This window comes from Lepeophtheirus salmonis, chromosome 7 (assembly GCF_016086655.4).
Source record: "Lepeophtheirus salmonis chromosome 7, UVic_Lsal_1.4, whole genome shotgun sequence".
NCBI classification, from domain to species: Eukaryota; Metazoa; Arthropoda; class Copepoda; order Siphonostomatoida; family Caligidae; genus Lepeophtheirus; species Lepeophtheirus salmonis.
The window spans coordinates 31,238,063-31,256,061 of NC_052137.2; the positions used below are offsets into that span (position 1 = coordinate 31,238,063).

General features: G+C 32.1%; 2 protein-coding genes across 3 annotated transcripts in view; one reads left to right on the top strand and one right to left on the bottom strand.

The window, feature by feature from the left end:
- Positions 1-17,999, top strand: part of LOC121121198 (uncharacterized) — a 222,716-nt gene that overhangs the window by 79,423 nt on the left and 125,294 nt on the right. The window contains exon 2 of one of the 2 annotated variants that reach the window (XM_071890153.1): positions 16,562-16,636. The exons of the other annotated variant lie outside the window; for it this stretch is intronic. The gene's annotated coding sequence lies outside the window, so the exon portion shown is untranslated. The remainder of the gene's footprint in view (positions 1-16,561; positions 16,637-17,999) is intronic. 2 annotated transcript variants of the gene reach the window in all.
- LOC121121197 (histone-lysine N-methyltransferase SETD7) overlaps positions 1-17,999 on the bottom strand; it is a 100,377-nt gene that overhangs the window by 10,207 nt on the left and 72,171 nt on the right. The window lies entirely within an intron of this gene.

Consider the following 17,999-nt stretch of genomic DNA (forward strand, 5'->3'; position numbering starts at 1 on the left):
AGACTTAGATTAATGTTTTTTATGTATGTTATTCATTAGAACGAAAAATAAAAGTAATCATAATATCAAGACTTTCATTAATTGAAAAAAAATAATACTACATACCTACGTCTTACACCATATTTAAAGAGGCTCAAGAAGCATCCTCGACTTGAAGAGTAGAAACTAAACTTAGAGAAGGGAAAGAGGAATTTGTAGTTGTTGTTTTTTTTAAATAAATGAAAAAAGTATCATAATTGAATAAGTAATAAATATGTATGGTTCTTTAATGCAGACCTTCAAAAGAATCTTAATAGGAATGGAGTACACCTAAAACAAGTATATCATATGTGATGCGTCAACATGAAAACAATCTCGAATAAAAATCAAGAAATGAACAAAATCCAAAGTTGTTGTTTTTTTTTACTTTATAACACATAAAGCCCAATATTTCATAGACATATTTGACTCATTTACAAACTTATTACTCAAACTATTGTGACATGTTAAAATACCCAAAAATAAAAAACTATAGTTTAAAACCTTTATTTTATATATAAAACTAGTAATGGTCTTTTTAATAAAATTTGCCAATTTTATCATTCTTTTACTGATACAATCCATTTCAGAAATTTTAAATGCAATTTACGACATACCCAAGGGCCAAGTCAAAATAACTTGTTAATAGAAATGACAAATCATTCATAGAGGAATATAAATTTTATCAATACACAATTTACATGAAAATCATTCAGGATTCCTTATGTGTTGACGAGCCACATATTTTTATTTTTTTAATATAACGCGTCTGAGCTTTAATTGAACTAGCTCGTTGCTGTATTGTCATTTTTTTAAATCAAAATTTTTTTAGGAAAGGTTGAGAACCTTGATTTGAGATAAAATCAGGATATTTTTTGTTATTTTATTAACTATTGGGCTACTTTAAGTGCAAATTGAAACACAACCAAAGGCTTAACAAGAATAATTTTTTGTTAGAAATTGAGTAAGATTAAGTATACAAACTCTATTTTGGGACAAAAAAAATATAAGATTGTTTTTCCCCCTTTTATCCCCAAGAAGAAAAGAGGGTTTGAAAACCTTATAATGGTGCTTAAATAGATATTCCATATGCATATCCCTTTAAAACTTTTTTGATAACTGTTATTCACCTGATTTTGCATTTATTGAACTTTTATTTGAAGATAACTTTTACGAAGTTAATTTGGTTTTAATCAAGAAAAAACATATCACACCTAGCACTCTACAAAAAAGAAACTTGCAGCTTCATTCAGTGCCCGAGAAATACCACCAAGGCATCAATTATGAACATATGTTGTGAGCAATATTTTACCTTTCATGTACCGCGTGCTCCATTGAAATCCGTATACTTTCTGATTCAATAATTAATTAAGTTTGAGAGATTGGAGTTAATTCCTATTTTGTTATATTAGGAGCAAAAACAATTGGTTACAAATACCAACCAAGCCTGAGCTCTTTTGCTTAAGTACAAGTCAAGAAAATAACACTTGAACTTGATAAATAAATTTCCATTCATGTATTCCAAGGGGTTGGACGTATCCAGGACCGCCGTTTACGCCATCATTAAGTCCAAAACGATGGAGAAGAAGAAGGCATCTGTCAAGAAAGCCAAACTGGACCCAATGGAATTAAGGAAAACAGCCCAGGCCTACTCCCTTATGTTCACGAGGGTCCATGTAAGAGATCGAGAGGTTTCACACTAGGTTGTCCAGTGAGCTATTAAAAAGTAGGTGAAAAATAGTCTTTTGATGGTGGAGAGGCAACTTGTGAAACAATTAATAAAAAAAACTCATCTCCTCCGTAGCCAGACTCTTTTGAGTTATTTTATACTCTTTTTTTGAGACTTTTGGCGTATCTACAGCCCTAATGCCAACCCACTCAACTCCTTTGTGGTGCATGACAACTAAAAGACTTGCAGTGTACGTCAACCAAAGGGCAAGGCCCTCAAAGCAACTGTCACTCAGGACTGGAACACCATGGCGTCATCTAACTTGCAAAACCACCAAATATCTAAACAACGAATTTATTAACACAAAAAGCAACTATGAACCCTGATTTAAACATTCAAAAAAGTTATATTTACTCATTTTCATGATTCCTTATGTTTACTTAAATATATATTGAATAATTTTAATAATGAGAGTTTTAATCGGTAGTTGTTTCAATTTGAAACTATCTTAGGTAGGTTTGATTAGCTTAGAAAATTTTCAGCTGACTGTTTATTTTTAACATATTTACAAAAAGGTATTGCATATCTCTATTAGCATGCAGGTATGTGAATATTGGCTAAATTGAGATGAGCATTGTTATTTTTTTTAAGTATACCATTGTAAGAACAAAATATGAATGGTTTTATAAATTATTTACATCTATTTTGGCAATTTTAACATTTCAAGTTGTTTTTTATTGAAGAACAAAGCAATTTGAATAACAAAAGAGCAATAATAGTGGTCCCTCAAATTATTGCTTGTAGTGAAGCTATGAAATAAATTTGAACCTTTTCCTTTAAAAGATGCAATGAAAATATTTTGATCTGCCTGAACTTGATTTTCATAATTATCATCAATACATGGAGGGTCTGACTATTCCTACAATTATATGTACAGAGTTTGTAAGAAAAAAACATTATAGCAGACAACATTAACAAGATCATCAAAAGATCAAACGTGATTAAGATTAGCAACATAAGAAAGAGCATCTTTTTTCCTTAAAATTCAATATGTCGACCTTTATCCTCAATTGCAGCCTCTAAACAATGTTAAAAAGCCTTGCACAATCTGATTGCATAATTATCAGACTTGGCCATCCACTCCCGCAAAACAGTATTTCTGTGCGGGACAGCACATGTCTTTGCCTCAAAGTGCAAGAAATCAAATATTCAAAAGTGCTTAAATCTGGTGAGGAAGAAGGCCTCAATATCCAAGGCATAAAATCACCCTTATTTCAATTTAGGATTTTTTTTTTCTTAGTCAATCGTCTGACCCTTTGTCGTTTCTATTATGATCTGGCGGTTTCGGAGGCCCATGTCATTCTCTGCATCCTGATTGTCCTGTTTTTATGTGCGAGCATGTACATCAAAGTTTGAGGAATTACCTCAATACTGTCTCCCAAGACACTCCGGAACTCCTTCGATCTCTTTATGATAATACACACACTGAAGTGAGGAGCTCAGTACTAATATTGGATTCTTAATTTAATTTGATTATTGGAATAAAAAAGATAAATTCCGTCTTTGGTCTTGTTATTTCATTTCTGACGCATAGATTTTTTTTAGATATTACCTATATGTACATATATGTAGGTAGACATGTTTGATATGCGTCATGTGGGTCTGGAAGTGTTGTTTACATATATAAGATACTAAGAATAATTAATCAATATCTATGTTTATACTATTACCTACTTGTAAGATCATTCAACTGAAGAAAGCTCATTAATGTAAATCAGCAAATTATATCTGTTATTTCATAATAGTTAAAACTGTTTAGCAACACAAATATAGAGATAATATAAGGTGCTCTTGAAATTTTTAGACCTGCAGCACTCAGGAGTAAAAGCTAGCCACATCTATTTAGCATCTGTTACTCACCAAAGTTTTGCCTATTTTGGTCGTGCAGTTGTTGTATGTGTGTTTTTCTAAATTTATTTTATTATTTTACAAAAGAATCTCCAAGTAACTCTACGGTCTCCTAGCAACTCCCATATCCTTAATCTGCCCTGTCTATAATTTCGCTTCAAGAAGTGTGTATAATTGTAAGGTTTTGTGACTCGATTGTTCTAAATACTTACATAATTTATAGAAAAATAGTATTCTCCTATAGAAAACTAATTAATGTACTACTTACTGTAATATAATATACTTTAAATATTAAGTAAAACTTGAAGGAATAAATAACTAAGAATCCGAATCAATATCAATTTAGTAATTACTATTAAAATAAATCAAGATTGGCCTCGTCAGCAGTATTATCGTCTCCTCATGTTCCTTTACTTCGAATAAAAATCTCCAAACAAATGATCTCGTAGAAGGCCTTCTGATTCATCAATCCTGTAGGGACTAATGTTTCAATTCGATTATTTCGAACGCAACCCAATCCTGAGGCCAAGAATATTCTTCCACAATCCACTCTTAGGTTAAATATATCCCTACACGCAGCTACAAAAGCTCAAAAGACTCGAGGAGCTCCCCCAAAAATTTAAAAAAAAGTATTCAGTCTCACTAGGAATTTGTTTCAAAGAATCGAGAAAACTTTTGTGGTGTAGTCAAAGTGTGCAAGGCCAAGGGAATGAAGACACAATCCTCTGGAACAGTCTTCCCCTGGAGGAACAAAGAGATGAGGAATCATATGTCTATGATTTATATCACACATTTGTTCCAAACAAAGAATTCTATTTAGATTATGTCACTTCTGTCATGCGCAAGACTTTGTTGTTGAAGGGTACTCCTCAAATTCGGAAATTAACATTGATTCAGACGATTCCAATGATGAAAATAAAAACCGTAATGACTATCCTGATGAAGAAGATGAGGATCAATATTGGGAGGATGACTCTAGTGAGGACTGTTACAGTTTGATCAACCTAAATATCGATGATGAATTCTACAGTTGTGATGAACTTGGGAACTTATACTCTTATACAACAATTGAATTGTTCTTAATATTATATACTAATTTTAAGTAATCATGGGGGAATCTGACTTCATTAATGAATCTGAAACTTAAACAACTATGTTTGGAGATGGCTTTTGAAAGTAAAAGCTGTTTATTATTAATGTCTTTTAGAACATGTAATTGTACAAATATGTTATTTTTTACAATCCTGTTCCTATTCTTTAATTTTATTTACCTATTTCCTTGGTATGCAAGAACTAAAATTTAGATTGTTAAACTTTTTTTTGACATACATAATTAATTATATACAATAGTCTTGTTGTGGTCCTTAATATTAACCACCATAATTTGTTATATATAAATCAATTGATTTTGTTATAATTTTTTAATCGCTTTTGTTCATATTTTTTCCAGCGTAAATATAATCCAATAAAACCATTTTTAATATAAATAATAATTCACAATATAATATAAAATATATATAGAAAACTACATATTTTTGTTTTCCCTAAATTGTCCTACAGTTTCAGAATGCAATATACACTTTTGTTACCGCTTGCGAATGTGCAAGATGTCAGTCAATTTTATAACTCAAGAGAATAAACATTTTGGATAAAATGTACCATGGGCTTTTGGGAGAGAGGGCACATTGTTCCTACGCCCATGATTGGTGATGTTAAAGTGGTCGCAGTTGCAATGAGATTGATACTCTTGTATTTATTTATATACACACATAACTAGCTAAATGTAATATGATTTGTAGATTAGATAAAAAAATATCCCATTACACATGAACACATTTTATATTTAAATGCAATAAATAAAGACAGCAAATGGATTTTGATTGGTAGTTCGACATACTAAGACAGTAGTAGATTAAAGTCTACAGTCTGCAGCAATTGATATCAGTTACTACAAAGAGTAGAAACAAAGATACGGTAATCCATTACAATATGACAGGCAAAACATACAGATTATCATTAAGATACGAGCTGGTTGAGAGTTGGTGACTGAACGCAATAGCCACTTCAACTTTTTTTTCTTCTTCTTTTTTTCGTTATGGCTTTTTGGATAAATTTCTTTGACTAACGAGCTCAGGTGCAGGAACGGATCAAACTCGTAGAGTATTTATTCTTCCATAAAACTTGCTACCAATAGCTAGAATTACTTTGTCGCCAACTATTGCAGAAATTGCTCTTGGTGTATCCGTTGCAGTCTTTGCATTAACATCAGATCGAAAAAAATATGGTCGTCAGCTATGAGACGATCTTTGGATCGTTGGATACTGAGCCGTCAGGTAACCTTAACGTTCTTAATTTTCTACATTGGGAATATTTTTCCATCTCTATAAAATTGCCTGTACCAGTGATGTTGCTTTTAACCAGCTCAGTTTTTGCTCCTATCATATCACCCTTGTTTTTTGTAATCCATGATTTTCTTGAATTTGTTATTCCTTTCTTCTTCAGATCCCCCGAGCCCTTTGATTTTCGCTATGACGTAGTTTCGGGGCGAGATCGTCCAGAATATTAATTAATATAACATGGCATTATTTATATTTCTAGAGCCGCCGTAATTGAGCATATCCCTTTTTTGATTCCTTGCGATGTTAAAATCCCCAAACAGTTTCATCTTGAGCTCTCTTGTCATCCACCTATTTATTATTTCGCTTAAAAAGGATCCAGGATCCATTTGGGGCAACGAAAGCAAAAACTATTGTTCGAGCTCTTATGAAATTATTTTGATAATTACATAATTACCCCTTGGGTTTGAATATACAAGAATTGGATTGAACCATTCCTTGGTTAACACTACGACTCGTCTTGAAGGATGAGAGGTTGTATATTGAGCTTTGGACATAAATGATTTGTGAGTTTTTGGGAATATATCAACTAGAGCTAAAACGTCCGAGGACTTTAATGTATTCCAGTATTGGAATATCTTCTTAGTACTGGACTGGTTGGCAACGAAGTTAATGTTATAAGACATCATAGTTGACAATTTTTTTTTTTTTAATTTAAATATCACTAACAGTCTAATATAAATATATTAAGGCGTTACGAATCTATGGGGATTTTTTATTTGTTTAAAGTATCTTGGCCTTTCCTTTCATCGAATTCGGACTTGAAATATCACCGCAAACTTGTAGATGTATCTCAGTTTCTTCTAATGGTGGGGAAGAATGAATATATCTAATCTAGGATTTTTAACCTAATGTAATGACAAAGGAGGCCAACATTGTCTTAAACTGTTTTGAAGGACAGCATAAGTCATAATAAATGTGCTTACATAGGTATCCATCTAAATGTGATCACTCTGTATTTACGGCACTCCCTGGTTACAAACATTGAATAGTAGTTTTAAGAATTCTCTTCGATACTGATTCCATGGAGATATTGGATATTTTTCCAATATATTGGTTTTCCAATTTCAATACAAAATATCATCTAGTCAGATCCCCTTAAATTTTAATTGTTTTTTTTTAAATTTCCTTAAGGATTAATTCCTATGACTTATCGAATCCATCAAGCAACGAATTAAACTCGTATACCCAGCTTTTATTCTAAGATATTTATCTCTGTGTAAAAAGGTGTATTAATATATTATCACTTAAACGTCAACCAAACGAAAGAAACTGATTGATTAACTTTAAATTATACAATTGCAGTCAACCAGAGGGAAATATTATTTCTCTATTAGGAATTGCCTATTATTCATCTGAAGGGTGGAAACGCATGTGGCACGCATGCGTCAATTAACCATTTTTTATTTTCCCTACAGACGTATGCAATTTTTTCTTTCTTTCTCAGAATTCACATTAAAAGGGCAATTTGATAATGTTTGATTTGATAATTATGCAGTAATGTTCAATTATATTTTAGACTCCTAATAGACAACAAAGTAGGGCAAATTGAATAAATCTGCCCGCAGGTCATACTTTAGCAGAAAGTTGACATTGAATTATTGCAGATAAAGGAAGATAACTTTGACTGGTGAAGCGATGTGAAGCGACGTGAAGAATAAAATACTACAGAAGAAGAAGAGAGATCTCGATTTTTTCGAGATATTTAGAAAATCAGTAATTTAGATGATTATAAAAATAGATGGAAGGTCTCGTTTTGTGGAAGAAATTGGGTGTTTGTCTCTGATGGAGTGTGTCGGGAGGGAGAAGGAGGCTCAGAATCGATCCCTGGACTGAGGCCGGAGGAGACATTATGTAAAGCACTATAACTTTTCTTGTAAAATATATAACATTAATCATTATAGTATCATTGGACTGTCCCAATCCATAATGAGACCACCTGCAATCTACTTTCAGGGTCTACAAAAAAGTTGAAATCCCACTTCTCCTACTCCAATTATCTATTCTTTAACTCGTGTAGGTTCAGCTGGCAAAGTTGTTTTCTTTTTATTAAAAAGTTGTAACAATTAAATTTCAACTTTTCACTTACACAGTCTCCAATTTCAAGATAGAAAGAGAAAGTATGACTTGGAGGCACACTTAAAATATGTACACAAAAAGTTCCGTCCTTGTTTTATACAGAGTTGTCCATTAAAATCTGAATACTTTGAATTTTAAACTTCAACTAGATATATTTTATTAATCAAAAATAGAATTTCAATATAATTAATACTGTAAATAGATGCGTGTCTGTGCTCTCTAAATCATTAATGTATCCGCCATTAGCGGGAATTGTGGTTTTTATCCAGCAGAAAAGGGCCTGGCACCGACTGAGGTTGTAGTTCTCTGTCATAGCGTCTAGTGCTGATTGGCAGTGGCTTTGAGGGCATCAGTGTTTGTATAAGGGATATTGCAGGTCTTCCCCTTCACATACATCCAAAAGGTATGGTTCAGGGCTGTAGGGGGGCCAAAAGTGTCAAAAAAGAGTTTAAAATTATAATTCAAAAGAGTCCTGCAACAGAGGAGAAGTGTTTCTTTCATTATTGGTGTCAAAAGTGGCCTGTCTCCCTCACAAGGCTCTTTCCAACCATTTTGATAGCTCTCTGAAGAGTTTGGTTAGTCTGGCGTGAAACCTCGAGATCTCTTACATGGGCCCTCATGGACTTACAGGGATTAGCCTGGCTGTTTTCAATCATTCTTCTGGGTCCAGTTTGGTGTATTGACAGAATATATCGAAGAATGAATTAATTTCAATCACTCAACTTTCATTAATTATCAAGTGTTTAGGCTTTAATGGACAACCCGGTTTAAGTATTAATGTCATAAAAAGTACAATTGTACTTTTTTTTTTCTAATGTGTAAAATCAACTGGGGACTTTATGTTATATATATATACAACAAAGCCAAATATACTTTGATATATGACCGTTATGAGTCCATTATTCTTTTTGGTAATTCCTTCCGAGAAAGCTCAAACTACAATTAATATGCATATATTTTTTACCCTTACATACATTAATTCGTATTCAAAAATATGTATATTCACAAGCACCTGTGATATTCAGAACACTTTGATTGTGTAAATCCCTGTTCGAATATATTTTATTCAAAAACATCTGTGGCATAAAGAATACTTTGACTATCTCAATTTAAATATGTTTTATTCACATATTTAAATACATGTGGCATTCACAATATTTTGATTGTGTGATATGTTTGTTGGTACAGTATAGCATAAAATATATATTGAGTAAAGAAAAACACGCATCTGTTGTGGAAAACACTGACCATCACTTATATTTCATATGATTTTCAATTAAATTGAATTAAAAGGATTTCAAAAAGATAAAGATAAATTCACATATCAATAAAATTTCAACTTTTTATTTGCCCTGGATTGAGGTGTTGTATTCCTGATTTTTTTTATTACAAGAACTATGAAAATTTCTTTTATAACCTGAAATTCTGTCTACAATGTGTTTTTTTGATGAAAATAACTTAGTAATATTTATTTACACCTTCAAAGATCTAAATAAAAGCAAAAAGCATCACACATAATTTGTTGGTACATGTTTGCATGTACCAACAAATATTTTAACTTCTTCTGTATCTTTTTCTGAATAGAAGAAAATTTCATTGTAATTACAAAAAAAAATAGCAAAGATGCACCCTTTCACTGGTAGTTTAATAAATACTTCATGTTGTGACACAACACTAAAAATCATAGTTTGTCGTAAAGTAAAGACATACACTTTCATATTAAAAAAGGAGTTCCGTAAAAAAATTAATATTTAAAAAGTTATTTAAGAGTTGTTGCTTCAAAAATATGTTGTCAATATATTAAGCGACGTATATATATATGTGACGTTCTTTTTGTTCCTTCTCAAACAATGGATAAAAAAATCGTATTTTATCTTACACAATTTTTTGAAAAGAAAAAATAACGTTGAAACTAAGCAATTGCTTGAAAATAAAAATACAGGGTGTCCACGATAAATTGGAACTACTTTAAACTTCATCCAGATCCATAATGTGGATATTCGGGGTTCAATTATACTAATATAAAAGGTTGCGTGAACAATACATATAAAAATTCCACCACAATTATTTCGACAACAAACATTAGTCAGCAAGGAGAGACACCATCCTCGAATTGGCTCGCGCGGGACGCAAGCCCCCTGCTATCTACAAGCTTCTTAACTACCCCAAGACCACAGTGTACCGGATCTTCAATGCCTGGGAGGTGGAGGGGAAGGTCTGCCGAAAGGCCCACAATATGAGAAGTGACCGAATCCACACTCCCCGCTTCCTTGAAGGCCTCCAGAAGTCCGTCAAGGCTTTTCCGGGTACTTCCTTGTCCAGATTGGCCAAGAACCGTGAGTGAGCAAGCAGCTGGTCTCCAAGGCTGTGAATGAGGACCTCGGCTACAGGTCATACCGAATGGGCAAACAACACATCCACACGGCATCCATAAATGCCACCAGGCTCACCAACGGTAAGCGTCTCCTCAATGACCTGAAGAGCTATGGAGGAAGAATCATCTTCTTCTCCGACGAGAAGAACTAGACTGTGTACAGAAGCTACAACGTCCAGAATGACAGGTGGATTGCCAAGGAGAGAGAAAAGGTCCACATCGCCATGAGGACCACCAACCTCTTCAACTCCCACGGCATCACTTTCTGGGATCGCAACAAAATAACTCACCCGACCTCAATCCGTGTGATTACTACTGGTAGGGGAAGTTGGAGAGGGAGGTGTGCAAGGTCAGCCACAAGAGCATCGCGGCCCTGAAGGGATCTATTACGAGGGAGTGGAATGATGTGGATTCCGCGGAAATCATCAGGGCATGCAAATCCTTTAGGGGCAGGATGGAGAAGATGGTGGATGCTGAGGGAGGACATGTTGAATAAATTTATTGTTTAATATCATGTCTAACTTTTTCATATAAACAAATACACTCCAAATTCCATTTTTATCAAGCAGGTTGAATTTTAAGATATTTCCAATTTATCGTGGACACCCTGTAATGAACATTTAAAAAAAAAACAATTTTGAACAAAAACACGTGTTAACTTTGTTAAGCCAGGGACTTTTCACCCAATCTTTTACATTTATACAATAATTCAATTGGAGATGAATTAATGCTTCATTTACTACGCTTCTAATCCAAAAGTTGTAACAAAACCTAACATTTTTCTATTAAATTTGTATTGGGAACCTAACTTTTTTATTATTATATGTAGTATATTCGATGTCTTTAAAAAAAACTCGAAAAGGGGCATTTTCAACAGTTTTTATTATGTGTGTGTGTTCACCTGATTTTTTTTTCTTTTTTTTTTCAAATAAAAAACATTATTTGGTTGCTAAATAAAATTATTAAATATTTTGATATTCATAAAATTTAATAATATCTAAAATAGATTTTGATACTTGCTTCTTTTGAATCTTTGATTTATTTTAATAATTTACTATTTTTTGTACTTTCTTTAAACGAAATTCGGTTAATTCAGATCAAAGTCTAACGCAAGTACTTTTTTGAGCTGTTTTGCCGCCTTGAATTTAAGGTGGATATTTTAGTAACAAAAAACTTTATTTGGCCTGAGTATTTGTTGGACATTTATTGAAGACATTATTAATTCAATTAGTTTTAAAGAAACTATATTTTTATAGTTTATAATTAGAGACTTATCATTTGTTGAATAAATTAAAATACGAAATACTTATTTTGTTTTAGATGTATGTGGGTGTCAACATTAAAACAATCTTGAACAAAAATCAAGAAAAAGTGAAAATCTGAATTTATTTATTTGTATACGTCAATATTTCATAGACTTATTTGAGTTAATTATAGGCCTTTTATTAAAATTTATGGGATAAGTGAAGATACCCAAAAATGTTAAATATTGTTTAGAATATTTATTTGATTTCATAAATTTGGTTTGACCCGATATAGGGTTTTTAAAATAGAATACATCAATTTTTCATCCATAAAGGAGCAAATTTTATAACAATGAATTCAATTCAAAGGAATTTATCGTAAAGCGCAGAATCTAAAACTGATTTAAGTTTTTCTCTCAGTTATTTTAATTCTAAAATATCTGGGATAATTGTAATTTGGGACTATTATCGTTCAGAGTCATTTTGTACCCTTAAACAATCCCCAAATTAAAAGTAGGATTAATAAAACAGATTTAAAAAAAGTGTTTTTATTGATTTTGTATCTTGTTCTGAACTCGATATATTTTCATTTTTAGGCTAAAAAATGATGAAAAACGACACTTTTTGAGCCCATTGTAACATATTCATAACACACAGAGATGAGAAATTTCATAGCTTATATTATAGAAAAATATTCAATGTATAATTTTAAAAAAAAATTATTAAAAAAATATGCATCTCCAAGGATAATTGTTACAATTTGTATTTTTAAAGTAATTCCTTGTTCTGTAAATGAGGAAATAATCATTGATAAAACATTCAAGTACATTTTTATAAGTAAATTAAAGGTATTAAAATACAGTCATAGCTACATAATTAAATAATTTAATGATTTCCCTTTATTAAGAGTTGATTATATTTTGAAATAAGTGGCAAATCATCACTAAATACGCTAAAATAACTTTTCTCAAAATCGAGTGTAGATTACATTTGTAATGTTCAACTACAAATTATCGGCAATTTCTAACAACAATTTATTCTTACTAACTCTTTTGATGTGCAAATGATAAAGTAAGACTAAGAACGATTATAATTCAATTAAAAGTGGAATCAGGATAATATTTAAATACATAATTACATTTTAAACTTCAAAGACTCATAAATAAAATATTAAATAAGAAAGAAAAAACAGGTTAAGCATAACAGTGCTAGTACGCATGTGTAAAATAAATACTATCAATTTAATCAAACAATAAAACAAGCGAAGTGCATCAAGGAAGGTCATCTTGTTAATATAATTTTCTAATGTTTTTACTAAGAGTAGCATGGGAAACATACTAATCTGTTTACTTTCATAAATTGATAGTAGGAAGTCTGTTATTATGCACTCCAACTTCATATTTTCATCAACAGCCGAGTTTATTATTATGAGCCAGTCCTTCTCCGAGATCAACACTCCAAAAGCACTGAGTACTAAACCTTCTCCTACCTTACAGATAGGGCCACCCTAGGGCAACTATAGAATAGATGGCAAGAGGACTCTAATTCGATTTTACAAAAGGTACAATATTTCTCCCAAGGGTTCGAGGTCTTATTATTTATATATAAAGACACAGTAGCTAGTTTATAGCGAACCCTTTTTGTTTGGATTTTGCAGAATACATCCCGCATTATTTGTAATATTGTGGTGGGGAGTTAAATCTAATTGATGTATACTTTTTTTAATAAATATCTTGGTTTATTCTTTAGGAGTCTGGCAGAAAAGGCTATACTAACTCTGGTGATACTCAATGTCAACAGAACAAAAATACCCGGAGTGGAGGATGAAGGGTGTCTGCAGAATTAAACTCATGTTCACGAATTAGAATAATAAGCCTATAATTTTTATTCATTTTGTTCCTCGGTACAAACCTATTTCAATTATTATCTTAACTCAACATTTATCCTAATTTTTGTGCGTATTTATTATAATATCTTATAAAATTAAATTAAACGCCTTAGGCATTGGAGTTTTTGTAATTCTACACTAATATATAAGAAATTGTTTTTTTGAAGTAATATCCTTTCTTTCCACTCGATTTGTGCCGGTCTAAAAATATGAAAAATCCTTAAGCCCAAGGCTCAATTGAAGCATGAAGCAAGAATCTCAATTAAGTTGTGTAGTCTGCCCTCCGCTTTTTGTGGAGAGGAAGGAATGGATCAGTGGAGATGCTTTTATCGAACTTCTGTATTAGAAAATGCTACCTAGGGTCACAGAAAAGTTAATGGGACTCCGTGTCATTGCGCCGCTAAGACCCCGGCCTACCTGAGAGACAATAGTAAGGACTTTTTGGACCTCTATATATGGCTTCCTTTCTCTACAGACACAAAACCTTTGTACTACTCTATCTAGATGCGTTTAGAAGAGAGAGTCTGTGCTACTCCTCTCGGGAGTGTCTAGTCTCAAGAGGCTTCCATGAAGAAGGAGTGGATTAGGCTTGTGTATAATTGTTGTCGCACTTTTTCTCACATGATTGAGTCACATTTCAAGGTCTGAAAGGTATTTAGGCCTCGTACTGAGCCATTCTTAGAGCTGAACGTTCATATATTCCATAATTAAAATGTGTTCAATATATGTGTCAGCATATTTACAGAGTTTAGTTGATTTAGCTCCCCAAGTTGTCCGAGACTAAATTTGTTCAAATTCCATATTCAAAATGTCTAGTTTTACATTACGCAACCCATAGTCTTTGTTCTATGTTTACTATCAGATACTGAACTCTTTCGGTCGTTATACAAGAGGTTTGAGTCGAATAATGTATTCAGTGTATATCTTACAAGCTGATGGTATTGGTGCAGATAAAAAAATAAACTGGATTTAAATAAGTCAACCTATGATTAACTAAGTGGGTGTGTATTCGCACTACATTCAGCTGTACAATGCAAAAAAACAACAACAAAGTATTATTATAAAACAATGAAAAAAGAAAAGAAGAAACTTTTTTCTTGAAAATATAATACAATTTCATCTTCATATATAATTATCTTTTGTGATAGCATTTTTTATTATTGTTCAGTTTGTGAAGAGTTTTTTTTTTTTTTTTTGTGTGTTTATTCTTATTTATATAAACTTAGGTACCTACATATGTTGTTGAATAAACGTCTAATGGGTACAAGAATCATTTTGATATTATATAAAAAAGGAAGTTTTTGGTTCAAGTTTTTTGAAGTCTATTGGAATGTGAACACTTATTAATTCAAGAATTAATTAAGGTTAAGTGAATGAAATTAATTCGTATATTGATGTATCAAAGCATAAATAATTATTTGAAAAACAAAACAAATCTGAGTTCTCTACCCCATGTACAAGTCGAGAAAATGATACTTGAACGTGAATGACGAATTTCCTTTGTACACTTGAAGCAGTTAAGCGTATTCTGGGACCACCGCCTAGCCTGTCAGCAAGTCAAAAACGTTGGAGAAGAAGAAGAGCTGTGTCAAAAAGACCAAACTGAACCCGGCGGAGTCTAAAAAAACGTACAAGCCAATCCCCTCAATTCCATGAGGGCCTTTGGAATCTGGGAAATTCACGGCAGTCCTTTCAGAGAGCTCTAAAAAAATAGACTAAAATATATACGTTACGGGCAATGTGGAAAATCTACAAAATGCCCGTTACAGAGGGAAATCTTAAAAATTCCTGTTACAGCGGGCAATCTATAAAATGTCCAATAGAGTTGTTCATTTTACGTTCCTTCATATTGTCAAGTAGAATTTATGGGTAATTTAATCATTCAGGATTTGATTATGATACAGTTTCATAGCTTTGATAATTGTGTGACTCAAGAATCTTTATGTCAAGTCTCGAATTATTTAAAAAAAAGAACGATTAAAATGGAGCAACAAATGAGTGAAATTTTGAAGCAGCTTCTCTCACTTGGCATGTCTCCTATGTCCGTATCCAAGAAACTCAGGTGCAGCCGTACTACTGTTTATCACACCAGGACTTGTTCACCGCCAGCATGGTCTTGAGCGTTGTGGCCAGCACAGGCGAAGTCTGCCTACCATATTTCTGGAGAGGAAGGAGTGAATCAATGAAGATGTTTATATCGTACTTTCTGCATAAGCGTGTCAGGAGGAGAGGTTGTGTGCTACTCCCCATAGGAGTGTCCCGTCTCTATAAGTTCGATCAGGAAAGAGATTACCAAACTCTAGTTTGACCACATAGTCCAGGCCTGAAAGGGATTTAGGCATTTTATTGAGGTAATTAATAGAACTGAGGGCTCATATATTAAATAAAAGTTATGCTCAACAATATTATTAGATGATTTTGTTAAATAAATGTCCTCACAAAATCTTTTGCTTAATAATAATAAAATATGTACCGCTAGATAACATCAACCCTTTAATACAGGCCGTACTACGGGTTAGGCAGGTGGGCATTTGATCCCCAGCCATAATAGTACAGCATATTAGAACAAGTATTTTATTTGGTAAATGTGTTAATGTTAACCATGTAAACTTTCCCACATTGGCCGTAACATATACAATATATTAATCCATTATAATTAAAATTCCACGTGCTCTTCATATTGATAGTTGTTAAATAAGTTGTTTAAGGAGGTAGTACTTCAAAAAAAAACTTTTTATAATTACAAAATTATGACTGTACATAAAATATATTAATTAATTGTATAATGAATTGGGTGAAATGATAATGCATCAATTTTGAAGCGTATTAGTATGTACTAATCTGATTAAAGCAAAACCATTACTTTCTAATTCCAAACTCAATTTTCAAGTTTATTTATTTATTATGTTTGTTCACATATCTACAACGTTATTGGAGAATAGCAGTCATTTTGCATTGTCAGTTTTTTTTGTTTTTTTTTGATAGATTCAAAAGCTAAACGTCCTTTGGTGGTCTTTGAAATTTTCTAGAGTTGAAAAAAAAGAAAAAATCAATTTTGAGGTAAGTTTTTTTTTTAATATGTTTTGAAAGATTGTTCATTCTACTAAAATAGTTATTCCTTACAAAATGATAGAAATGAAGAGTGATAATTTTTTGTAGAACTACAAATAGGGATTGTAATAGTATGTATTTGTGGCATATTAGAAAATAAGACAACAACAATCAACATGGTACCCCTGACAATATGAATAATAAGTTGAAGGAGAGCAACTATAATCAGCTGTGACAAGGGAAGAGGGAGAAAAAGAAAAAAACTAGGACAATCAGCTGGATTGGCTTGTTGGCACTTGTCCTTCACATGATGAGTGTTTCAAAATAGAGAACATTGTTTCCAAGGTCCAGGAAGTTATCTACGTGGCAAAGCATACGAATAGAATTATTCCACTACGAATGCAAAGCTGCGTATCCACCTTGATTTATTGCATGGACTCCTTCCCATGTAGAAGCCACATAATGATTTTTAATCACAGTTTTGAAAATTATATCCAACTAAGGAGCGTTATTTGCTTGTCCTGGACTGCTTCTCTATCTCTGAAAATTATTAATGGGAAGTTTCTTAATCCTTTTTGAGGTTTGACGGGGTGGATAAATGGAAGTTGGGGAACTAGATTATTGTAATTAATTATTCTTCTAAAGAATATAATGAAGTCTTTAATAATCATAACTAAAAAAACAAACAAGGACATTGGCATGAATTACTTCGATGTCGATCCTCAATTCTGAACTGAGTCAAACAATAAAAAAAAAATGATTCTTCGGATTAACAATTCAAAAAATAAAACTGGCCCAGCGAAAAAAATACACACAATTAACAACACAAAATATAAATTTAAGTCATTCTTGGGCTCAGAGTAGAATTGAAGATCAACATCAGTGGTATTCCTGCCTATACTTTTTATTACGTCAAAGTGAAAGCATATTTTAAAAAAAAAATACTTTTTAATTGTAAACAAAGAAATTTTTAGTGCCTTTTGCATCTTTTAAATTTCCAAACAATTAATGAATAAACGTCAAAGGAATAGATAATAGATATAATTGTAGAAAATATGATATAAAACTCGTGAAATATTATTTTTAGTTGGCAATATGAGATGTGTATTTTATATTTTAAAGCTGTTTTCATTTCTTTTTAGTTCTTGAACATAGAGCATCTAAGTATAAAGGAATTGCTAGTACGTGTGAATTATTAGTTTAAGCCTTAGGTGAAGTCAGAGTAGAATAGAAGGTAGAAAATGGAGTCATTCTTGCTTACATATATTTTGGTTTATGACAAGCAGGATTTTATTTTTTTATTTCCATAGCAATATGAAACGTGATGACAGCGAAGCTACTTTCCTTTAAAACATTCTTTCAATCTTCATGT